The sequence below is a fragment of the Somniosus microcephalus genome, chromosome 7 (assembly GCF_052327205.1).
Source record: "Somniosus microcephalus isolate GS21.2 chromosome 7, FLI_Smic_1.0, whole genome shotgun sequence".
NCBI classification, from domain to species: domain Eukaryota; kingdom Metazoa; phylum Chordata; class Chondrichthyes; order Squaliformes; family Somniosidae; genus Somniosus; species Somniosus microcephalus.
The window spans coordinates 68906228-68931708 of NC_140993.1; the positions used below are offsets into that span (position 1 = coordinate 68906228).

At 50.8% G+C, this 25481-nt stretch overlaps 1 protein-coding gene across 1 annotated transcript in view; it reads right to left on the reverse strand.

Annotated features, from left to right (window-relative positions):
• LOC147114689 (parathyroid hormone/parathyroid hormone-related peptide receptor-like) overlaps window positions 1-25481 on the reverse strand; it is a 171804-nt gene that overhangs the window by 144675 nt on the left and 1648 nt on the right. The gene's annotated exons all lie outside the window — the stretch shown is intronic.

A 25481-nucleotide genomic window follows, 5' to 3' on the forward strand; every position in this document is an offset into this window, starting at 1 on the left:
AGAATTTTAGGCCAAGGTTAGGCAGAGAGCACTACTGAGATACTGCTGCATTATTGAAGGAGACAATAAACTGAGTCCACCCCCCACCCCAACCCTACCTCAGGTGCAGATGGATGTTAGAGGCTGTGGCACTATCCAATGAAAAGAAGGATGTTTTCCCGATGACCATTCAGTATTGAAACAAAAGCAGGTCAGCCATCTTGCGGCTGTCTGTGGGCAAAATGGTCAATGGTGTTTCCTTTTCCAACAACAATCCCTGAATTTCAAAATATTTTTATTATTAATTCTTGGGATAAGGGCATCACTGGCAAGGTCGACTGTAGTGCTGAAAGAAGTGCTGAGGTGCTGTATATCTTTTATCTCTAACCATGCTTTAGTCTGTTTGATACTGAGAATTTTTTCAAAATGGCATCTGCTTTAGTTCACCAAATTCACCCATTTGTGGCAGTTTACTGTATCCACTCCCCCCGTTTTCTCCTCTACTCGCCGGACGATGCTGACCCTTGCTAGTTTATGGTTCTGCAGCACCTCTGGAATCTCACCCAAGTAACCAATCTTCATATGTTAACCTAGATGGTGAGTGTCAGGAGGATATTCAATCGCAGGGGAAATCATAGCCAAGCCTAATCTGCTCTACAAACGCACACATTCATCACACACACACACACACACGTGTACATCACACACGTGCACACACCCGCACTTACATACGCACAACACACGCGCACACACTCAACACACACACATATGCACACATATGCACACTAAGCAATGCAATCAATGAGCAGATAATCTGTTTTAGTGATGTTGGTTGAGGGATAATTGTTGGCCAGGGCACCGGGGAGAACTCCCCTGCTCCTCTTCAAAATAATGTCATGGGATCTTTTACGTCCACCTGAGAGAGAAAACGGATCCCCCGTCTAGTGTCTCATCCGAGAGGGGGCACAGCATCAATAAAGCAGATTATCTGGTCTTTTATCTCATTGCTGTTTGTGGGATCTTGCTGTGTGACTGTACTTCAAAAAGTACTCCATTGGCTATAAAGGACTCTGGGAAGTCCTGAGATTGTGAAAGGTTACTTTTAAAATGCATGGGGGGAAAAAATTGGGTGTCACCCATTTTGGGGCGCAAATATCGGCCGGGCGCGAAATTTTACGCCCGGTGCTACTTATCGCCTCCGACTGCAAAATTTGCCTCTAGCACCAGGAGGTGATTTGAGCGCTAAATCAGGCGCTACATACCTCTCTGAAGGCGCAAACGTCAGGGAGGGAGGCGCTACCTCAGAACGCTTCCGAAGCTCAGGCGACGTCAGTTACCATGGAAGCCAGACAGACTGGCGCCGTCCAGTTATTAAAGGGGAGGGGCCATCTTGCTGGCCCGACACTCTCTGCTCATTGCAGCCTTTAATCTCGGCCTGGAGAGACCTCTAAAGCAATTGTGTTGGAAGCACTAATGGATAGGCCCAGGGAAAGAGCTCGGCGCTTAGGAACCTCAAAAGTGGTGGCGAGGGACAAAACTCCTCAAGACAGCGTTAAATCTCTCCAGACGTGTCTCTCCTTCTCAATCTGCGTGTACCAAAAATTTTGCCAACAAGAAAGGCAGGAAGTGCCCGCCTTTAAATAGCGCTGCCCCAGCCCCTTCCCGACTTGAAAACGTTCCCCTCTACCTGTCGTTCCTAACGGCAGGCATTAAGGCGCTACCAGGGCGTTGCACGCTCGACTGACGTCATGATCTGCAGGCGCAGGAGATCATGGCGGTAGTGTTTAGCGGCGCTGCAAAATGACTGGTCAATTTCGCGAGCGGCGCTAGAATTGCCGCGCTTGCGCGCTAAAATCATCGCGCTCAGGCACTGAGTTCCTAGCTCCCCATTAGCGCCCCCTGGAGGTGCTAAGGAGAGGCGCTAACCAACCAAATTTTTCCCCCCTGATCTCTCTTTATATCATTTTTTTTAAATGCCGATGAACCCCTGTCTAATTCAATGTGGGGGTAATTCTAACTTAAGCCATTGAAGTCAGCAGAAAGTCAAATCAGGCAGGGTGTAAAATGGTCAGCCGATCCAATCCCATCAGTTTCCCACCGGAGGGAGGGTTGAGTTAAAATTACCCTCAATGTTTCCACGGACTTAATTAGCACTATGTGAAAAAATAAATCACTCGCACGCAGACCAACATAATAGATCCACCGCTGTGTGTGTTGAGGCCCCGCAGTTTCACACAGGTAACTCTTCACAGCACAGAAATACTTCTTGGGAGCCTTCCAAGAAGTACAACTTAGTCTCTATAAATATTTCTATTGCAGCCGCTGGTAAACAGAGCCTGTGGAGCAAGTGTAGCAGATACACACAAGGGACCTACTGTGCCCAGTATGAGGCCTACTCGCCCATCAGCCCCCTCCCCCGACCTACACCAGCTCCCATCCCTAACGCATTACATTTAAAATGTTAGTCTTTGTTTTTAAATCTCTCCGCGGCCTCGTTCCATCCCATATCTGCAATCTCCTCGTGCACTAAACCCCGACCCCACCCCCTCTGAACATCCCCTTCCCCTGTTAATGGCCTTTTATTATGTTCCACTCTCACCCTTCCTTTGCCCAACAATTGACAACCATGCCTTCAGCCACTTGGCTTCCCTTCTGCAAAATACCCTCTGCCTCCCCTTTATACGCCTCTTGAAAAATTTGCTCTTTCGGATGAGATGTTAAACCAAGGCCCCTCCCCTTTGCTCCGTGGCATCGCCGGCTACCGCCGCAGAGAAACCTCCAGTATCGATGATATCACCCACTACCCCACACCCCCGCCCCCTCACCATAGAGAGCTGGCACCCTCTTAGGGGTGGCCATAAACTGGACCAGCTGCTGGAGAAGCAGCCGGCAGTCTGGGGAAGGGGAAGAGAGCGATGTTGGAGAGGTGCGGGGTTGGGTAGGAAGAGGGTGAACAGGGACTAGGAGGTAGGGGATTGGAGATCGAAGTGGGTGGAAGAGTAGGTGACCGAGAACTGGGAGTATTGGGGCTCGGGATGGTGGGAGAGAATGACAGCAGACGGGCCTGGGGGAGACAGAGACAGGAGTCGAGGTGTGGGGGTTAGGAGCTCGGGCGATGGGGATTGGGATAGAGAGGGAGATTGGGGAATGGGGGCGATGGAGATAGGAGTTGGGGTGTGGGGGGTAGGGACTCAGGTGATGGGGATTGGGATAGAGAGGGAGATTGGGGAATGGGGGAGACGGAGATAGGAGTCAGGGTGTGGGGGGGTAGGGGCTCGGGAGATGGGGATTGGGATAGAGAGGGGGATTGGGGAATGGGGAGACGGAGATAGGAGTCGGGGTGTGGGGGGTAGGGGCTCGGGCGATGGGGATTGGGATAGAGAGGGGGATGGGGGAATGGGGGAGACGGAGTCAGGAGTCAGGTGTGGGGGTAGGGGCTCGGGTGATGGGGATTGGGATAGAGAGGGGGAGATTGGGGAATGGGGGAGATGGAGACAGGAGTCAGGTGATGGGGATTGGGGGAGAGAGGGAGATTGGGGAATGGGGGGAGGCGGAGATAGGAGTCGGGGTGTGGGGGGTAGGGGCTCGGGAGATGGGGATTGGGATAGAGAGGGGGATTGGGGAATGGGGGAGACGGAGACAGGAGTTGGGGTGTGGGGGTTAGGAACTCGGGCGATGGGGATTGGGATAGAGAGGGAGATTGGTGAATGGGGGAGACGGAGTCAGGAGTCGGGTGTGGACTATTCCAAAGCTCTTCTGACCGGCCTCCCATCTCCCGCCCTCCATAAACTTGAGCTCATCAAAGCTCTGTTGCCCGTCTCCTAACTTACACCAAGTCCCGTTCACCCATCACCCCCTGTGCTCACTGCCCCGTGTCCTAACTCACACCAAGTCCCGTTCACCCATCACCCCCTGTGCTCACTGCCCCGTGTCCTAACTCACACCAAGTCCCGTTCACCCATCACCCCCTGTGCTCACTGCCCCGTGTCCTAACTCACACCAAGTCCCGTTCACCCATCACCCCCTGTGCTCACTGCCCCGTCTCCTAACTCACCCCAAGTCCCGTTCACCCATCACCCCCTGTGCTCACTGCCCCGTGTCCTAACTCACACCCAGTCCCGTTCACCCATCACCCCCTGTGCTCACTGCCCCGTGTCCTAACTCACACCAAGTCCCGTTCACCCATCACCCCCTGTGCTCACTGCCCCGTGTCCTAACTCACACCAAGTCCCGTTCACCCATCACCCCCTGTGCTCACTGCCCCGTGTCCTAACTCACACCAAGTCCCGTTCACCCATCACCCCCTGTGCTCACTGCCCCGTCTCCTAACTCACCCCAAGTCCCGTTCACCCATCACCCCCTGTGCTCACTGCCCCGTGTCCTAACTCACACCCAGTCCCGTTCACCCATCACCCCCTGTGCTCACTGCCCCGTGTCCTAACTCACACCAAGTCCCGTTCACCCATCACCCCCTGTGCTCACTGCCCCGTGTCCTAACTCACACCAAGTCCCGTTCACCCATCACCCCCTGTGCTCACTGCCCCGTCTCCTAACTCACACCAAGTCCCGTTCACCCATCACCCCGTGCTCACTGCCCCGTGTCCTAACTCACACCAAGTCCCGTTCACCCATCACCGCCTGTGCTCACTGCCCCGTGTCCTAACTCACACCCAGTCCCGTTCACCCATCACCCCCTGTGCTCACTGCCCCGTGTCCTAACTCACACCAAGTCCCGTTCACCCATCACCCCCTGTGCTCACTGCCCCGTGTCCTAACTCACACCAAGTCCCGTTCACCCATCACCCCCTGTGCTCACTGCCCCGTCTCCTAACTCACACCAAGTCCCGTTCACCCATCACCCCGTGCTCACTGCCCCGTCTCCTAACTCACACCAAGTCCCGTTCACCCATCACCCCCTGTGCTCACTGCCCCGTCTCCTAACTCACACCCAGTCCCGTTCACCCATCACCCCCTGTGCTCACTGCCCCGTCTCCTAACTCACACCCAGTCCCGTTCACCCATCACCCCCTGTGCTCACTGCCCCGTCTCCTAACTCACACCCAGTCCCGTTCACCCATCACCCCCTGTGCTCACTGCCCCGTCTCCTAAATCACACCCAGTCCCGTTCACCCATCGCCCCCTGTGCTCACTGCCCCGTGTCCTAACTCATACCAAGTCCCGTTCACCCATCACCCCCTGTGCTCACTGCCCCGTGTCCTAACTCACACCAAGTCCCGTACACCCATCACCCCCTGTGCTCACTGCCCCGTCTCCTAACTCACACCAAGTCCCGTTCACCCATCACCCCCTGTGCTCACTGCCCCGTCTCCTAACTCACACCAAGTCCCGTTCACCCATCACCCCCTGTGCTCACTGCCCCGTCTCCTAACTCACACCAAGTCCCGTTCACCCATCACCCCCTGTGCTCACTGCCCCGTCTCCTAACTCACACCAAATCCCGTTCACCCATCACCCCTGCACTCGCTGACCTACATTGGCTCCCAGTACGGCAATGCGTCAATTTTAAAATTCTCACCCTCGTGTTCAAATCCCTCCATGGCCTCGCTCTTCCCTATCTCTGTAAACTCCTCCAGCCCTACAACCCTCCGTGAACTCTGCATTTGTCCTATTCTGGCACCTTGTCCTTCACCCCACCATTGGTGGCCGTGCCTTCGGCTGTCTGGTGGGAAGCAAGAAGGAAGGTATTTGTACTCAGGGCTGTTAGACCATGGGATGCTTCACCATAAGTGGCTAGTGAGGCATAAACTAGAACATCGTTTAAAACGGAATGGGATAAGTATTTGAAAAGGAGGAATATCAATGGTTATGGGGGAATGGGCTTACAGGAGAGAGTGCCAGCACCGGCACAGGCACAGGGGGCCGAATGGCCTCCCCCTGTGCTGTAAATTCTGTGTAAAAGCTCTTTTACTGAGTCTAAGTCCGGGGAGTGGTTTAGAAATCTTGATGCTGAGCTGAGTTTAGGACGATGTGCCCTGTGAGAAGTGTCCCAAACACTGAGCCCACTGCTCTTTGTGTGATCTCTCGGTTTGGTCCAGGTCGGTTTGTGCCGACTGAATTTGAAGTGTGAAGTCTAAGTACAGATCAGCTCTGACTGAGGTTCTCCATTCAGAGTTGTCACTTTCACACAGAGTCTGAGTCCAAACCAGAGTCCACAGAGATAGGGAGAGCGATGGAGCCTGTTAAAAGTAGCATTGACTCGGAAGCCTGACCGCACCTTGTGCAATGCTGGAGGAAGGATTCTGACTGTCGTTTTAGGGTGAATATCAATGGGGGAGAAATTGGGTATAGCCCTGTTTGGGGCGTTAGAATTGGCGCTGCGCAAATTTTATCGCCAGGCGCAACTTATCGCCACCTCGAGCGATATTGGGTTGCTGCGCCCCTAAAGGTGATTGCGGCGTTGATTCAGGCGCTGCACGGGAGTCTTAAGGCGCTAACCCGGCGGCGCTACTCAATATGTCGGCGGCCGGGCGCAGCGCAGGTGCTGTCAATAATCGATTACCCCGAGACATGCTGGCGCCGGCCAGCTCTTAAAGGGGCAGGTCAATTAGGAGCAGCAGCCACACTCTGCACCTTGTAGGCCTCAAAATCGGCGCTGTGCTTTCTGTGGCGTTCCAAACTTTGAACATATGGAGAGGGTGAAGCAGAGAGCGGAGCGCTTCACCGATGGGGCATTGGATGCTTTGGTTGGCGAAGTAGAGCGCCGGCGAGCTGTGCTGTACCCCGACAATGGCAGGAGGCCTCATCAGAGCGAGTACCGCAGGGCTTGGAGGGAAGTTTGTCAAAGAGTCACCTCAACCAGCGTGGTGGGCAGGACTCCTGTGCAATGCAGGAAGAAGTTCAACGACCTCACTCGGGTCGTTAGGGTGAGTGCCTTTTTCGCAATCTTCTTCATCCCTCCATCTGCACCTGACATTATGGCCAGAGGGTGCGCGAAGCCCCAATGGCCATCTGTCAGCCAGCACCCATGGCCCTTTCTGGAAACACACACGCACATTCAGCTCAATGCATAATGGAAGGGCTATTCTACCATGGTGGGGGGCATGTGATGTCAGCTCAATGCATAATGGAAGGGCTATTCTACCATGGGGGGCATGTGCTGTCAGCTCAATGCATAATGGAAGGGCTAATCTACCATGGGGGCATGTGATGTCAGCTCAGGCCAGCATGTTTCATCACTTCCCGTCCTTTCTCCTGCAGGCCAAGCTGGCCAGGAACCGGAGGGAGCAGCTTCGCACCGGAAGAGGCCCTCCTCAGCTGCAGACACTGACAGACCTGGAGGAACGAGTCCACCAGATTGTTGGAGGCCGGATGACTGGTCCTGTCACCACTGGAGCTGCCGACCCCATTGTGCACAGCGATGGTAAGGTCATCACCTTTTTGAACTCTCTCCTTCCACTTCTTCCCCCCACCAGCATGCTTTTTCACTCTGGACCCATGTCAGAGCATTGCAGCACTCATGCATCCCTTGCTGCCACCCTGTCCTTTCGCTAAAGCCACTCTTCAACCTCCCTGCTTTCAGATGCTGCATCACCAGCTCAGGAGCTGGGCCCTCAAGCTGCCACTGCCACTGACTCCGGAGGCGACGAGCAGGAGGAAGCTGGACCATCCCTGCCACCCTCAGGCGAGCCAGCCCCTCTGCAGACTGGGGAGACTACTTCCCTGGAGGGGAGCGGGGGGGGGAATGCTCTGAGGAGGAAGCAGTTCCAGGAACCAGCAGGCTGCAGCAATGCAAGGGGGGTAGGGAAGCTCGGGGGCCGTCTCCCCGGAGGGCGAGTCAGGCCGCGAGTACTGCTGCACAGAGCGCAGAAGAGGTGTGTTCCCTCGCAGAAATGAGCACCCAGGCTCGGCTCAGGCACACTGAACTCATGGCTGCAGTGGCAAGGATGCCTGAATCCATCGAGACACTGGCAAGGAGTGTCCAAGACTTCGGGGCAGCACAGGCAAGGAGTGTCCAAGACTTCGGGGCAGCACAGGCAAGGAGTGCGCAGGACTTCGGGGCAGCATAGGCAAGGAGTGCGCAGGACTTCGGGGCAGCACAGGCAAGGAGTGCGCAGGACTTTGGGGCAGCCCTGGAAAGGACTGTCCAGGACTTCAGGGCATCACTGGAAAGGACTGTCCACGGCTTTGGGGCAGCACTGGAAAGGACTGTCCAGGGCTTCACCGAAGCACTGGCACCTGCCACGCAAGTGCTGAGTGCTGCCACGCAGTCACTCGCTGGTCTCATGCAGACGCATATTGAGGCCACGCGACCAATGACTGCTGCCACCCTCGCTGGATCAGGCGGGATTACCTGGGGCCCTTGCAGCACCACAGCAGGGCATCAATCTGTGGACCAGCCGATTGGTGCGCATGCTGTGGTGCTGCCCCGTCAGAGTGCCAGTGTGTCGGTCGACCAGGGAGCTGCTGTCCGCTCTCAGGATGTCAGCATTCCTGATGCCACCGCTGGCACGTCTCCACTGCAGCTGCCACCACCTGCAGGACAGACTGCTTCCACCCATATACAGTTGGAGCAGTCAGCATCCGGGCCCTCCAAGGCCAGAGGTCGTCCAGGACGTCCCTCAGGGGCATCTGCGCTTTCAGGCAGCCAGCAGGCCTCCCCCAGCCTTGATGCAGCCACTGGGGTCCCATTATGGAGGAGCTGCAGGGAGGGAAGGGGCCGTTCTCGCAAGAGAAGTAGATCACCATCAAGGGGGAAAGAGTAGAAGGTGCAGCTGAGACGTCTTATTTGTAGAAATCAAGGCCGTGGATGCTGGTCTGAATGTTAGTAATGTTTTGGATAGTCTCCTGGGTGTGCGAGCCACTTATGTGTTAGTGTGTTAGTTTTGCTTTCTGTTGCCATTGCTTTGTCATGTTGGAAGGAAGCACATTTAGCAAAATAAACAACTTTTTAAATTTACATTGGCCATGTCTGATATTTACATTCACTGCCCTTCATAGGCTTTGGGTTATCCGGACGGTTCCATTCCTCCTCATCGAATGGCACCAAGCATTCCGTCAGAGGGGCCTAGAAGCGGCTTGTTATCAGCCTCTGACGGACGGCCCTTCCAGTTTGTACCTCCCTCCTGTCTTCGTCCTCCTCCTCCTCCTCCGCCTCCTCCTCCGCTGGTGCTTCAATGTCTGGTGGCATTGGCTGGGTGCATAGGATGGCGAGGTTATGCAGCATGCAACAGACTATGACGAAGTGGGACACTCGCTCTGGTGAGTACTGCAAGGCGCCTCCGGAATGGTCCAGACAGCGGAACCGCTGCTTCAGCACACCGATTGGGAGCTCCACAATGTTCCTCGTCGCCTGATGGCTCGCATTGAAGCGCTCTTCAGCAGGAGTGCTGGGCGAACGGAGCGGCGTCATCAGCCATGGACACAGAGAATAGCCCTTGTCACCGAGAAGCCAGCCTCCTGGGTGAACCGGGGCCTCGAATAGGTCTGCAACTGAAATCTGGCGCAGGATGAAGGCATCGTGGCTGCTGCCAGGAAACTGCACATTGACTGCGAGGATCAGCTGTCGGCGGTCACAGACCAGCTGAACATTCAAGGAATGGAACCCCTTGCGGTTGCGGAACTCCTCCGGATTCAAAACAGGCGCCCGCAAAGCCACGTGCGTGCAGTCAATGGCGCCCTGCACCATGGGGAAGTCTGCTATTGCTGCGAAGCCCTCTGCGCGCTCCCACTGCTTCTCCAGTGTCACAGGGAAGGAGATGTACTGCCGCCTCTGTTATGTCCATGTAATAATAAGAAAAGGACTGCAGAGAACGGTACAACAGGTGTTTACTCAACGTGGTTCAAACTGCAACTGAAACAACAGATTACTACTCAGCGTTATATACAGGTGTGGTCACTGCCAGTACTACAGTATACATGAGCTGTAGAAAGTAGTTCCCCCTTAAAGGTACATACATTACAATTCCTCCCCTTTTAGATTAACAGTACCATAACACTCATTTAACAATTAAATATCAAACTAATTACAATTAACACTTTTAACATGCAACATTAGCTGAAAATAGGCTATTTATAAATTCAGTCTTTGGGGAGGCTTCCTGATCCTTTCTGGATAGCACCTTTCCCGAGTGTCTTGCTCTTGGTGCGGAGGCGATTCTGGCCCCCTCTCGTCGGTTGGTTCATCAGCTTCCGATGCTACTGTTTCTGGGGTAGATGCTACCTGTACGTCGGGTTCATCACCAGGTACATATGGGCGAGGCATGGGGTTGACTCGTTCCTGTGACTCTAGGATCTGGTCAGCATGGCATCTCACAATGTTCTCCCCAACATCCACTGTGTACATTAGTGGCCTCTGCCGTGTGCATATCGTTCCTGGTTGCCATTTCTCTGTTCGGTAGCCGCGGGCCAAGACTGGTTGCCCTACATTGAAGCTCCTTGTCGGCTTCTCATTGATGTGCTGGAATTGCTTACTCTCAACATCTCTTCGTACATTTGGTCTGAGCAAATCCAGATGAGATCTCAACCTTCGGTTAAAGAACATCATGGCCGAGGCTTGGTTGGTGACTGCATGTGTCGCATTTCTGTAGGCTAACAGGAAATTGTCCACCTTATGCTGCAGTGGAATGTCGTCATTGCACATGGCCTTTACTGCTTTTTTAAAGGTTTGTATGAACCTCTCAGCCAATCCATTTGTGGTTGGATGATACGGGGCGGATGTGTAATGCCTTACCCCATTCCTTTTCTTAAATCTTCAAAACTCTTCGGACACAAACTGTGGTCCGTTATCAGAGCAAATCTACTCTGGCAAGCCGTTCCTGGCAAAAATGGTCCGTAGGACTGCAATAGTTTTCTCCGTGGTGGTGGAGGACATTTTGATCACCTCAGGCCATTTCGAGTGCGCATCCACGGCTATTAAAAACATTGAGTCCATGAATGGACCAGCAAAATCAATATGCACCCGTTGCCATGGAGATGAGGGCCACTCCCATGGGTGTAGAGGGGCACGTGGTGGTGCATTTTGGACCTTCTGGCATCCTGAGCAACTCTTTGTCAGGTCCTCGACTTGCTGATCGATCCCCGGCCACCACACATAAGCCCTAGCAAGGCTTTTCATTTTCACCCCTCCCAGATGACCTTCGTGAAGCTCATTGAGCACTCTCTCCCTTAACTTGGGTGGAATTACCACTCGGGATCCACACATCAAGGTCCCCTGGCATACTGACAGCTGTTCTCTTCTGGATGAGAATGCTGGCAACAGTGAGTCGCCATGTGCTGGCCATCCCTTCACCATCAAATCATATACCCGAGACAGTGTCGGGTCATTTCGGGTCTCCTTCTCTATACCAGCGTTAGTTACTGGCAAGCATTCAATTATAGTCGAATGAAATATTTTGACAGAATCCACTGCTGGTGCTTCCTCTGCAGTAGGCAGTGGCAGGCGTGATAGCCCATCAGCGTTTCCATGCTCTTTCGTGCCTTTATACTCAATTTTATATTGGCGCGCCCCTAGAAAAAGGGACCATCTTTGTAGCCGTTGCGCAGTCATCACCGGAACGCCCTTCTTTGGATTAAAGATGGAGACAAGTGGTTGGTGGTCAGTCAGCAAGGTGAACTTCTGCCCGTGCAGATAGTGATTGAACTTTTTCACTCCCCACACTAGGCTGAGGGCCTCCCTGTCAATCTGGGCGTAGTTACGCTCGGCTGAGGTAAGTGACCGAGACGCAAAGGCTACTGGCCTCTCCGAGCGGTCCGGGAATTTGTGCGACAGCACTGCTCCAATGCCATAGGGTGATGCATCACACGCCAACCGAACTGGTAGTGCTGGGTTGAAATGAACCAACACCTCTTTTGATGTGATCAATGTTTTGCTATTCTGGAAAGTTCATTTACATTCGTCACTCCACTTCCATGGTACCCCCGTTTGCAGTAGGGTGTTCAGTGGGTGTAGTACGGTAGACAAATTCGGCAGGAACTTATGGTAGTAGTTCACCAGCCCGAGGAACGACCTCAGTTGCGACACATTTTCCGGTGCTGGAGCCTTGACTACTGCCTCAATCTTTTCAGGGGACTTATGTAGCCCCTCTTTATCAATAACGTGGCCACAATACGAGATCTGCTTCTGGAAAAACTCGCATTTGTGGCGATTAGCTCGGAGCCCATATTCCTTCAATCTAGTGAGCACCTGCTCCAGGTTGGCGAGGTGGTCACTGTCATTTTTGCCTGTGACCAGGATGTCGTCCAAATAACACTGGGTCCCTGGAATCCCTTGCAGGACTTGTTCCATTGCCCTTTGCCAAATAGCCGGAGCTGATGCTACCCCGAACACCAGCCGGTTGTATTGGTAGAGACCTTTATGAGTGTTGATCGTGAGGTACTGTTTCGAGGCTTCTTCTACCTCCATTTGCAGGTACGCCTGGGCCAGATCAATCTTAGTGAAGCGTTTCCCTCCAGATAGCGAGGCGAAAATATCTTCAATCCGCGGAAGCGGATATTGTACAGTGTGAAGGACTGGGTTCACTGTCACCTTAAAGTCCCCACAGATGCGAACCTTCTTCATAATCATAATCATAATCAACTTTATTGTCATTGTTAGTGCACAAGTGCAGTACAACGAAATGTAGGCTTGCGGCTCCCGAGAGTGTACATTTAGATTAAGACATTTAAACATTCAACATTCATTTGGCTTGTAATACATTAACATAAACATAACCATAATAAAGTGAAATAACAACAGAAAATGCTGGAAAAACTCAGCAAGTCAGGCAACATCCGTGGAGAGAAATTTGAGTTGACGTTTCGGGTTTGACCCTTCTTCAAAACTGGAGAGAAAAGGAACTAGATCGAAGGCAGAGCTGCGATCGGACAAAAGAATAAAAGAACCAAAAGAAGTCACCGCTCCATTCCCACTCGGACCTCACCGTCCTTGGCCTCTTGTACTGTTCCACGGAAGCTCAACGTAAACTCGAGGAACAGCACCTCATCTTCCGATTAGGCAGTCTGCAGCCTTCCGGTCTCAATATCGAGTTCAACAATTTCAGATCATAACCTCGGCCCCTATTTCATTTTCACTTATATTTTTCCACTCCTTTCCTTTCCCCCCCCCCTTTCCTTTTGTTTCTCTCTCACACCTGGCAGCTATCTTTTGCCCTGCCAGTACACTTTACACCCAATCACAGCCTATTACCATCTCGTCTAGCTTCTAATCTCTTTTACTTCTTTTGGTTCTTTTATTCTTTTGTCCGATCGCAGCCCTGCCTTCGATCTAGTTCCTTTTCTCTCCAGTTTTGAAGAAGGGTCAAACCCGAAACGTCAACTCAAATTTCTCTCCACGGATGTTGCCTGACTTGCTGAGTTTTTCCAGCATTTTCTGTTGTTATTTCGGATTTCCAACATCTGCAGTATTTTGCTATCGTACTAGTGTTTGGTTCACCCCATAATAAAGTGCATTGGCAGATGTGCAGGCTTTAGAGTTTATTTGTGGAGTTCAGTAGGATGACAGCCCTGGGAAAGAAGCTGTTCCGAAATCTGGTCGTTCGGGTGCGAATGCATCTGTAGCGTCTCCCAGATGACAGGAGGGCGAACAGACTGTGGCTGGGGTGGGTAGGGTCTTTGATGATGGCCCGTGACCTCCGTAAACAGCGTTTCTGGTAGATGTGCTCTATGGTCGGTAGCCGGGTGCCGGTAATGCGTTGGGCAGTTTTGACTACCCGCTGCAGGGCTTTCCGGTCATAGTAGCTACAGCTGCCATACCATACTGTGATACAGTTCGTCAGGATGCTCTCTATTGTTCAGCGGTAAAAGTTAGAGAGGATCAGGGGTGACTGGTTACATCCCTTCAGCCTCCTTAGGAAATATAGGCGCTGCTGGGCCTTCTTCACCAGAGAGGAGGTATTGAGGGACCAGGAGAGGTCTTCCGTGATGTGGACTCCGAGGAACTTAGGCGTATTACTCAACGACCTCTTCATTACAGGAACAATGGGTGTAGCCCACTCGCTCCAGTCCACTTTGGACAGTACTCCTGAACGTTCCAAACCTTCCAGCTCTGCTTCGACGGCTGGGCGGATCGCATAGGGTACCGGTCTGGCCTTAAAAAACTTTGGGCTTGCATTTTCCTCTATTTTGACCATCGCTGTTATGCCTTTTAGTGTTCTGAGTCCCTGCTGGAACACTTCTTGTGCGTCAGTTAGCATTTTTGACAGTCGTCCAGGTGTGACGTCGTCATCCTTTTTGGCATCTACAGTCAGTGCTTGTATGGAATGCCAATCTAGCTGTATCTTCCGGATCCATTCACGTCCTAGTAGTGGTGGTCCTCCATCTGGCAATACATATAGGTCCATTTATGGTGTTTTCTTGCCGTTATATATAACGTTCACCCTTATTTTTCCTTTGGGGTAGACTTTTTGCCCCGTGTACGTCTTCAAGACAATCTTTGTATCTCTCAAGGGTATATGTGAGAATAGCCGCTTGTAGTCCCTTCGGTTTATGACTGTTAGGGCTGATCCTGTGTCCAATTCCATTTTCACTTGGACTCCTGCTATCTTGAGCGTGACCCAGATAGTTTGGTGATCCTCCGTTTTGATCACATTATGTAGTTTCAGACAACCCAGCTCCTTGCTTCCGGAGTCTATATCACTCTTCTGTTCGTCTGAACTACTCTCCGTCACCTTATGTACCTTCTTGTACTTCTCCTGTGGAGATTTCTTGCTGCTGGTTTTCTTTCCCGACCTGCAGACTCTTGCTATGTGTCCTACTTTTCCACACTGTCTGCACACTTTGTCCTTGAACCAGCAATCATTATGGTCGTGTGTTGTTCTGCCGCAGCGATAGCACTTCACTGTTCCGTATGACATTTCATTTGTGCTATATTCTTGCGGTCTCCATTGTATCTCTGCAGCGCTCCGTGCTGCTGCTTCATGTGATACTGCCATGCTGAAAGCCTTGTCCAGCATAAGATCCTTTTCAGATAGAAGCCGTTTCTGGGTTCCTTCACTTTGAAGCCCACACACAAACTTGTCCCTTAAAGTATCTGCTAGTCCCGTTCCAAACTGGCAGTGTTTCGATAGCTTGCGCAGTTCCGTTAAATACTCAGCATTACTTTCATCTTTATGCTGGTTCCTTTTGTGAAACTTAAATCTTTCTGCTATCAGCAGCGGTGTGGGGTTTAAGTGGTCCTGTAGGATTGACACTATGTTTTCAAAATCCTTTTCTACTGGCTTCTCTGGGGTTACTAGGTTTCGTAGTAAGCCATACGTTTTTGCACCCATTGAATTCAACAATACCAGCGCTTTCTTGTCATCTGGCACTTCATTCGCCTTGCAGTATACTTCTATGCGTTCGACATATGTCGTCCAATCTTCGACTTCATTGTCGAACGCTGTCATACTGCCACTCTTCGGCATTTTTGGGTGTGGTTAGACTGGCTTAAAATGGCGTCTCCCGCGCTTTCCTTTCTTCCCCATTGCGGCTTAAAATGGCATCTCCCGCGCTGCTGCCAACGCCGCTCTCGGCGGTCCTCGTGGCAAATGGCGACGCCCTGTGGGTTTCGTGCGCTGCTCCTGCGCTGCTGCCAATGCCGCTCTCTGCGGTTCTCGTGGCAATGGCAGCGCCTCGCGTTTTCCCACGCACCTCTCTCCCCCGTTGACGCTGCTCGGCCCTTGACCACCGGCTGCACTCTGCTCTCTCTCCCCTCTCTCCCCCGTTGACGCCGCTCGGTCCTGAACACCAGCTGCACCCTGTGCGCTCTGCCCTCGCTCTCTCCCCCGCCGACGCTGCTCGGCCTTTTTCTGTGCCGCTCGGTCGGGCTCTAGCCCGTCGCTGTCCAGGAAGGGTCTGCGCAGTACCTGTTGCCAGCCCGTTTCGCTGGACCACCGTGACTGGAAAGCCAAGCCTGGCTCTCGACAGCCTCCCCTGCGATGATCAAATCTCCGCTGGATGACTGGGCGGTTGCCCATGGCTGATGCCCGTGCTTCTGGACTCGACCTTCTTCCACTGTTCTCCAGGAGCGAATCCCTGGGAGGTGATGCAGAGTTGCAGGTAGGTTCGAACTTGCTCATCGCCACTGTTACGTCCATGTAATAATAAGAAAAGGACTGCAGAGAACGGTACAACAGGTGTTTACTCAACGTGGTTCAAACTGCAACTGAAACAACAGATTACTACTCAGCGTTATATACAGGTGTGGTCACTGCCGGTACTACAGTATACATGAGCTGTAGAAAGTAGTTCCCCCTTAAAGGTACATACATTACAGCCTCCTTTTAAATAGGGCATCTGTTACTTGACGGATGCAGCAATGCACCGCAAACTGCGATATGTTAGCGATGTCCCCAGTTGCGGCCTGGAAGGAGCCGCTCGCATAGAAATTCAGGGCAACAGTCATCTTGACAGCCACCGACAGAGAGGTCCTGCAACTTATCTGAGGCTGCAGATCTGGCTGAAGCAGGTGGCACAGCTCAGTCACCACCTCCTTTCTGAAGTGCAGCCTTCTAAGACACTGCTCCTTTGACATGTTCAAGTAACAGAACTGCTGTCAGAAAACCTTGGCAGCGTAAGGTCTGGTGTGGCGACGTCTGTTGGCCCTCCTCCGTCTGGCCATTCCTGCCCCTCTCTCCCTGCGTCTCTGCGCCCTTTCCAGATGGTTCAGCAGCAGGACGTTCCCCTCCAATGCAGCCCCCATAATAATAGCGCACAAGAAATTGTAAATGTTGTAAATGCTCACCAGCAGCAAGGTGATGGTCAGAAGGCTGAAGTTCCTCTGGCCAGCGCTGGCTCACTGGTGCAATGGCTCTCAGAGTGCAGCTCAGCAACTCTGTGAAAGTCTCGAGGAAATTGTGCTCCCAAAATGGCTGCTGCTTTTATACCAGTGCAGTCCCCTTTAAAGAGCGCCCCCCTAGCCCAAGAGCGACTGGGGAACGTTCCAGGTAAGCAGTCCTTATTAGCGCCAGGCGGAACGGAGAGGCGCAACACTGAATTTCCGGTCCGAGGCGCCCAAAAGGCGTTGCACACTGAAATGATGTGATGATCTGCCTGCGCCCGCGAGCGGGCGCTAAGGTTTAGCGCCGGCGCAAAATGCTCACTCAATATGGGAGGAGGCACTGGGTTCACTGCGCCCGGCCGAAAATTGGCTAACGCCCCACTTCTCGGCCTCTTTAGGCGCTAATTGGAGGCGCTGCCAACCGAATTTCTCCCCCAATGAGTTATAGGATTACAATAGTTACAGGTAGGATATCGGGGCGTTATAACTGCATATAGACTATCAGTAAGTTTTTGTATTACTTTTGGTTATGAAAAGAATCTGAATGTTACAAGCATTGCTATTAGTTATCAGTGCAATTTTAGTAAATTACTATTAGTTAATGGTGGAATCAAAGTTCCTCCCACCTCTGGTTCCCCCTCTGCAAATCGTTCCGCCACTTACAGTAGGTGTCCCCTCTCCCCCGGCCTCAGTTTCCCTTCACCACCTGCTCTGGGGTGGCCTCCTGCTTCTCGCACAACAGCTACTGGTGTGAAACCACAAGCAAAGATGCTCAACCAAAGGGAACCCAGCCTTTACAAGGTAAATGTAATAACATTTGCAGACATCACATGATCAGCTATCACGTGATCAGATATCACATGATCAACCCTACAGGAATACCTCCAACCAGAGTAATCCTAGTGTCCTCGACTTCAGCCATCATGAAGCGGGGTGGGGGGTGATGTTGGGCTCCTGTATCACTTGCCTGCAGACTCATGGTTGTATGTGAAAAGCTTCCCTTTTTGCCTCTTCAGTCCTAGCAATGGCTGCTAATGGGTTGAGATGCCCTTTGAGGCTGTCTAAGGGCTTTCAGAGTTTTTGCCACCCTGTTGTGACATTTCCCTTTAATTGTTCTCATCCCTTTACATTTCACTCATACGGAATTTTCCAGTCCCATGCTCTCGTGGTTGGGAGCTGAAAATTCCTTGTGCATAAATATTACCCCCACTCAAATCTGAATTTATGCAAATGAGCTGACTCAGTGCTACTAACATATTTACGAGCTGACTGGATTAGCACCACTTCTGAACCATATAAGACTGACTTGCACCACTGCACAAAAATTGAGTCCAATAAGCCACACTATCAACAACGTGCAAATATGCACAGTGCAGAACCTGCTGACTGTTTGTTAACCAGATGATGGTATTGTTCCCATTTATACCTCAATAAAACAAGTTAACTCTTTGCTATCAATCTGGTGTTGTGACGGTTTGGTTCAGTTCCCCTTATAGAGTTAATTCAAGAACCAATGGTTGGATGAACTACTTATTAAGCTACTCGATGAGTCATTCATTTGAGTTGTGAGTGTATTTTATTTATCTCATTCATTTCCTAAGAATACTGACACTTATGTTAACCCTATCCATATTACAAATTGAACTTGTTTGCTCTAAGTTAATTCAAGAACAACTTACATATATAGCGCCTTTAACATAGTAACACGTCCCAAGGTGCTTCACAGGAGTGTTATCAGACAAAAATTGATGCTGAGCCAAAAATGAAGATATTAAGATGGGTGACTAAAAGCTTAGTCAAAAAGGTAGGTTTTAAGCAGGGTCTCAAAGTAGGAGAGAGAGGTGGAGAGACGGAGAGGTTTAGGAAGGGAATTCCAGTGCTTAGGGCCTAGCCGCTTGAACGCACAGCCACCAAGGGAAGGGAGGGTGTGCCCAATGCATTGATAACCGGCAACGCTAGGGGACCTCCGAGCTGGTAAAAAAAGCAGTGGGTGTTCACAGTGGCTGCCTGGGTCCCTGCTTTCACAAGCACAGAGCCGAGGGAACTTCAGAAAGGACATCCCATCGGATCAAACAGCCCCCTGCTCTCGACAAACCACTTGAACTGTCAGTGGAGAGTTAAAAGGCATGTGAATTCCACAGAACATCTGGAGTTACAGAATTAAAAACCCACGGCACCAGGCTTCAAAGGAAGACTAACTTTGGGTTCTAAAAATATAGCAGGGTTGTATCGAGCAGAAATTACAATGGGCTGTCTTTCTAAGTAATTAAACCAGCAAAGAGAAATCTGAACCAGAGACCAAAGCAGCCGACACACTGCAGTCATCGCCAGGGAAACGCCATGGCACTTAAACATCTTGTAAATTCTTTTCATTTCTCTGTCAGTCATTGGAGATTTGTTTCATATTTTCCTTGTCGCAGTTCGTTACCCCTGTCCTGAAGGTGCTGCCTCTTGAATTGAGGGTCCATTTCTGCGGGTCTGCCAAGGTACCCACCCGGCCCCTCACCCCCCCCCCAATGCTGAAGGTGCTGTCACTTGGGCTGAGGGTCCATTCCTATGGGTCTCTCAAGATACCCCCACTGTTGAAGGTGCTGTCTCTTTGGCTGAGAGTCTATTCCCACGGGTCCCCCCAAGATTCCCACCTCCCCCCACCCCCCAATGCTGAAGGTGCTGTCTCTTGGGCTGGGTGATCCATTCCCACGGGTCACCCCAGCCGCCTTGCAGTCTCTTACCATTCTCAATGTGACCATTCTTCATATTATCTCTCCTACTTTCTTTGCTGGGTGTTTACTTCTGTGGGTTCCACCAGCCCTTCAGGGTCTCATGCAGGTGCTCATCTGCATCAGGCCTTCATCTGCACAATGAGTGACCCTGGGCTATTCTGCAATGGGGGCATCGCAGATAATCTTGTTCTCACACACCAGGGGCAACTGGTCAGCAGTAAGGGGCAGGAGAACACTAACTGATTAATTTTTTCCACCGAGGGGTGCTGAGTCCAATTGTACCACTCTTACCGTTGACCCAACTGAGATCTGCTAACTCAGCACAAACCAGGAATTCCAATCTGCGACCTTCCCACTCCGTGCAGCTCACTTTCACACTGGGTACTGAAATTGCCAATAGACCCATCAAGGGAGGTTCAGAAAGGCTCTAACTCAATGGTTTCTGATAGAAAGATAAATGCCTAGGTGAGTCTTTCTGCCTGTGTGTGGTGTTAGATGAGGGAGGAATGTTGGGCCATGGGATCTCTTACATTCACCTGAGAGGGCAGACAGGGTCTCGGTTTAAATTCACATTGGAAAAACAGCATCTCGAACAGTGCAGCACTCCCTCAGCACTGCACTGGAGTATCAGCCTAGATTATGTGCTCAAGTAGAAAAGATATCATAAAAACATAAGAACATAAGAAATAGGAGCAGGAGTAGGTCATTTGGCCCCTCGAGCCTGCTCCACCATTCAATAAGATCCTGGCTGATCTGATCTTGGCCTCAACTCCTTTGACTCCACTCATTTCCTCCAAATCAAAGGTGTTGCTATGGGTACCCGCATGGGTCCTAGCTATGCCTGCCTTTTCGTGGGATATGTGGAACACTCTTTGTTCCAGTCCTACTCAGGTCCCCTCCCTCACCTCCTTTTCCAGTACATTGATGACTGTATCGGTGCCGTTTCCTGCTCTCGCTCTGAACTAGACAATTTAATTCACTTTGCCTCCAATTTCCACCCTTGCCTCACCTTCACATGGTCCATCTCCGACTCTTCCCTTCCCTTCCTCGACTTCTCCGTCTCCATCTCTGGGGATAGGTTATTGACCAACATTCGCTACAAGCCCACTGACTCCCACAGCTACCTGGACTACACTTCCTCCCACCCCGCCTCCTGTAAGGACTCTATTCCATTCTCCCAGTTTCTCCGTCTCCGCCGCATCTGCTCCAACGATGCCACCTTCCACACCAGTGCCTCCGGCATGTCTTCCTTTTTCCTCAACCGAGGATTCCCCTCTACCGTGGTTGACATGGCCCTTGACCGTGTCCATTCTATCTCCCACACTTCTGCCCTCACCCCTGCCCCTCCCTCCCGGAACCACGATAGGGTTCCCCTTGTCCTCATCTTTCACCCCACCAGCCTCCACATTCAACGAATCATCCTCCGCCATTTCCGCCACCTCCAAAGTGATCCCACCACCAAATGCATCTTCCCCTCCCCTCCCCTTTCAGCATTCTGTAGGGACCGCTCCCTCCGAGACACCCTAGTCCACTCCTCTATCACCCCCAGCACCCCTTCCCCTTCGCCCGGCACCTTCCCGTGCAAGCACAGGAGATGCAACACCTGCCCTTATACCTCCCCCCTTCCCACTGTCCAGGGCCCAAAACACCCCTTCCAGGTGAAACAGCGATTTACTTGTACTTCTTGCAATCTAGTATACTGTATTCGCTGCTCACGATGTGGTCTCCTCTACATTGGGGAGACCAAACGCAGATTGGGTGACAGCTTTGCGGAACACCTCCGTCCAGTCCGTAAGGATGATCCCGAGCTTCCGGTCGCCTGTCATTTTAATTCACCGCCCCATTCCCACTCAGACCTCACTGTACTTGGGCTCTTGCATTGTTCCACGGAAGCTCAGCGTAAACTCGAGGAACAGCACCTCATCTTCCAATTAGGCACTTTACAGCCTTCTGGACTCAATATCGAGTTCAACAATTTCAGATCATAACCTCGGCCCCCATTACATTTTTACTTATATTTTATCCACACCTTTGTTTTGGCCCTTCCCCCCCTTTTTTTTCTCTCCCACATGGCAGCCGTCTCCCATTCTGCCAGTGCATTTCACACCTAATCTCAGCCGTCTTTTGTCTCCACTAGTCCTATCACCATCTCGTCTCGTTTTGAATACCTCTTAATGTCTCTTCACTTCTCTTTTGTTCTCTCCCAGTCTGGCCTTTCATTCTATTTCATTTCCTGTGCCTTTCCAGTCTTAACAAAGGGTTTGATCTGAAACGTTGACTCTATTTTCTCTCCACGATGTTGCCTGGCCTGCTGAGTTTTTCCAGCATTTTCTGTTGTTATTTTGGCCTCAGCTCCACTTCCCTGCCCACTCCCCATCAGCCTTCACTCCCTTACCTTTCAAAAATCTGTCTATCTCCACCTTACAAATATTCAATGACCCAGCCTCCACAGCTCTCTGGGGGAGAGAATTCCAAAGATTCACGACCCTCTTAGAGAAGAAATTCCTCCTCATTTCTGATTTAAAAGGGTGCCCCCTTATTCTGAAATTATGCCCCCTCATAGAGTTTGAGGGTCCATGGAACCGAACTCCGGCATGAGCTGGAGAATAGGGCAGAAGATATTTTATTGTGGGTGTGGCAAATTCCTCTTGTAAATTAATGGTGATGGAGGTGACCAAGCCAAACTCTCCTCCCTCTTTTTCTCCCTTTACAGTTGCTGACCTGCCTGCTGTTTGTTTCTGGAATTTTTTGTTTTTATTTCAGGTTTGATCTGTTGATTTTTTTTCATTTTTGTTCTTTAAATCAGACACAAGGTCAGATTCCTGACAACCTTTCTCGTTCACACTTGATGTTATCTGAGGAAGGATGTTCTTGCCATGGAGGGAGTGCAGCGAAGATTCACCAGACTGATCCCTGGGATGGCAGGAATGACGTATGAGGAGAGATTGGGTCGATTAGGCTTATACTCGCTGGAGTTTAGAAGAATGAGAGGGGATCTCATTGAAACTTATAAAATTCTAACAGGACTGGACAGACTAGATGCAGGAAGGATGTTCCCGATGGACGGGGAGTCCAGAACCAGAGGTCACAGTCTAAGGATAAGGGGTAAGCAATTTAGGACAAAGATGAGGAGGAATTTCTTCACCCAGAGAGTGGTGAACCTGTGGAATTCTCTACCACAGAAGGCAGTGGAGGCCAATTCATTAAATATATTCAAGGAGTTAGATATATTACTTAAGGCTAAAGGGATCAAGGGATATGGGAAGAAGGCAGGGACAGGGTACTGAATTTGAATGATTAGCCATGATCTCATTGAATGGCGGAGCAGGCTCGAGGGGCCGAATGGCCTACTCCTGCTCCTATCTTCTATGTTTCTATGCTTCTCTGTTTAACACCCCAGGGTTCTGGAGTCACTGCTGATTTCTAAACAACCTCCCTATATTCTCCTGCTGTTGAGATTGATTTTTCTGTCACTTATTTATCAAGACCGCGCCATATCCTTTCTTACAACACCAACGATCTCAATAGTTTGCTTGCCCTGAGGCTGCTGGTCACGGACTGTGTATTTTGTGTCAGCCATGAGTCAGTTGGTAGCTCTCATGCCTCTGATTCAGCAGGTTGTGGGTTCAAGCACCACACTCCAGTGCTGCACTGTCAGAGGTGCCATCTTTCAAATGGGACGTTAAACCGAGGCCTCGTATTCTCTCTCAGGTGGTTGTAAAAGATCCCATGTCACTATTCGAAGAAAAGCAAGTTCTCCCTGGTCTCCTGACCAATATTTATCCCTCATCCATCATCACTAAAACAGATGATCTGGTTATTTATCTCATTGATGTTTGTGGCCTCTACCTGTGTGCAAATTGGCTGCTGTGTTTCCTATATTAAACAGTGACTACATTTCAGAAGTACTTCATTGGCTGTGAAGCACTTTGGAATGTCCTGAGGTCAAGAAAGGTGCTATATAAATGCAAGTTTGTTTATTCTCTCTTTACTGAGGGCCAGAGATGGAAACATAAGAACATAAGAAATAGGAGCAGGAGTAGGCCAATCGGCCCCTCGAGCCTGCTCCACCATTCAATAAGATCATGGCTGATCTGATCCTAACCTCAAATCTACTATCACTCTACATCCCACCCGAACCCATGTGATCGAAACTCGTCCAGGAGATCACCCTGTCCCTGTATTTCCTACAGTACTTACCTTCTGTAAAAGGTGATCTCCACCCCAGCCAGGAACAGGCCCAATTTACTCTTGAAGGACACCTAGCTGGCAGCCTGTTCGATGTCTCCACTAATCCCTGTGAATAGAACCATCTCCTGAAATCTAACACAGAATTAGAACACAAGAAGTAGGAGCAGGACACATTCGACCTGCAGTCTGTACTGAGTTAATTGATCTCAGGTGTGATTGCCCGCAGTGCCTCTGAAATGGGAAGGGCAGGGGAACAAAACAGTCAGTACGCCCACACTGATGACGGCTCATTGGCGCGGGGGGTGGGGGGCAGGGTTGCACATACATGTGTGGGGGCATCAGATGTGAACAGAATCAAGATCAACCATGAAGCCCCCCATGATCAAACAGCCTCCTCCATCTGGACTCGTACACTCGGACGGCTACTCGGATGAGATAGCAGGGGGGAGGGGCACGTGCCTGTGAAACCCACAGTCGCACCTATGGGAGAGGATGAAGGGAGGAAATAGCAAAAAAATTAAAATTAAAAGCTGCTAACGGCAATGCATTTTCCAATATATTTTAGTTATTAAATAGCAATCTTTACTAAAATGAAAGTGTTCCTACTAGCACCTCATGATCAGTGTTAATTGATAGATTAAGTAAGGGGAGTTTAATAAAGTGTTCAAAATGATGAGGGGTTTCAAAAGAGTAGTTGGGGAGAAACTGTTTCCACTGGCGAGAGGTTGATAGCCAGAGGACATAGATTTAAGTTAATTGGCAAAAGAACCACATGCACACACACACTGGCACACACTCACACAGACTCACACACACTGGCACACACTCACACAGACTCACACACACTGGCACACACTTACACAGACTCACACACACTGACGCACACTCACACATAGACACACACTTACACACACAGACACACACACTCACACAGACTCACACACACTGGCACACACTTACACAGACTCACACACACTGGCACACACTTACACAGACTCACACACACTGACGCACACTCACACATAGACACACACTTACACACACAGACACACACACTCACACACACTGGCACACACTTACACAGACTCACTCACACAGACGCACACACTCACACATGCACACAGACAGACACACTCACACACACAGGCACACACTCACACAGATGCACACACACTGACACACACTCACACTTACACACACACACTGACACACACTCACACACACACTCACACAGATGCACGCACACTGGCACACACTTACACATGCACACAGGCACAAACTCACACAGACACACACACACTCACAAATGCACACAGACAGACACACACACACACAGACACACACTCACACAGATGCACACACACTGACACACACTCACACATGCACACAGACAGACACACTCACACACAGACACACACTCACACAGACGCACACACACTCACACAGACGCACACACACTGGCACACACTTACACATGCACACAGACACACACTCACACAGACGCACACACACGCACACAGACAGACGCACAGACATGGACACACCCACACTCACAAACAGATGCACACACACAGACACACATGCACATAAACACATATAGACACAACAGCAACTGGCATTTATACAGCACCTTTAACTTAGTAAAAGCATCCCAAGGTGCTTCACAGGAGCAATATTAGACAAAATTTGACACCAAGCCACATAATAGGACAGGTGACCAAAAGCTTGGTCAAAGAGGTAGGTTTTAAGAAGCGACTTAAAGGAGGAGAGAGAAATAGAGAGGCGGAGAGGTTTAAGAAGAGAATTCAGAGCTTAGGGCCTAGGCAGCTGTAGGCACAGCCACCAATGGTGGAGCGATTAAAATTGGCGATGTG